Raw genomic sequence first — 830 nt, forward strand, 5'->3', positions numbered from 1 at the left:
GCTTCCGATGCAAAAGCAAGGATTCTTTATTTGTTAATCAATCCTAGGATTGGCTCCCAGCCTCTGTGCGACGCAGCGGTAAGGCGAGAGAGCGTGTCCCTGGAGAACAAAGGTTATATAGGGCTAGTTATTAGGTTGGGCTTAGGGGGTGATGTGGGTTACAGAGATTGGTCATTCAGGTCAGGGTTTTTCATCAGGGTCCTACAGCACAAAGGTCAGGAAGTGACCAGCACAGTCTGAGGCTTGGGCCGTCCCCCACTATAGCCTTATCAGGACCTTAGCTGCATTCCTGGAGCTTCATTGGTCCACTCAGGTGGTGGTTGGGGGAGTTAGGTCCATACCGGCATTCTTGTGGTCACTCAGAAAAGGAGGGGGCTTGGGCTGAGGGCCCAGCCCCACAAGGCAAGATAGGGGAGGGGGAGGGGAGTATGTTTCTGCTTTGTCCTTTCAGGGGCACAGAGACAGGGAACTGTAGGGAGTTCTGTTTCCATCTCTCGGTGGCCGACATGGGATGCGGAATTTTATACAAGTGATAAGTGTCTGGCCTAGGGGTGCTTTGGGGACATGTGGCTTCACCAGAGCCAATGCTAGTATCGCTTTCATGTCTACGCTGCTGGGGAGCTCTGCTGGTTAGTGTCTTCCCGATACGCCATGGCTGCAGGGGCGATCGACAGTCAGGGCACATACAGGAAGCAGCCAATGGGAGCATAAATGAGTGGGCAACAAATCAACTTTTCTCTCTCTCTCTTCCTTTCTCTCCTCCAATCAACCATTTAAAAAAAGTGCTTCCATGTCTAAGCAGAGAGAACTGCCTGCACAGTGGCTGGGCC

Source organism: Myotis davidii, unplaced genomic scaffold (assembly GCF_000327345.1).
Source record: "Myotis davidii unplaced genomic scaffold, ASM32734v1 scaffold2838, whole genome shotgun sequence".
Classification (NCBI taxonomy): Eukaryota; Metazoa; Chordata; class Mammalia; order Chiroptera; family Vespertilionidae; genus Myotis; species Myotis davidii.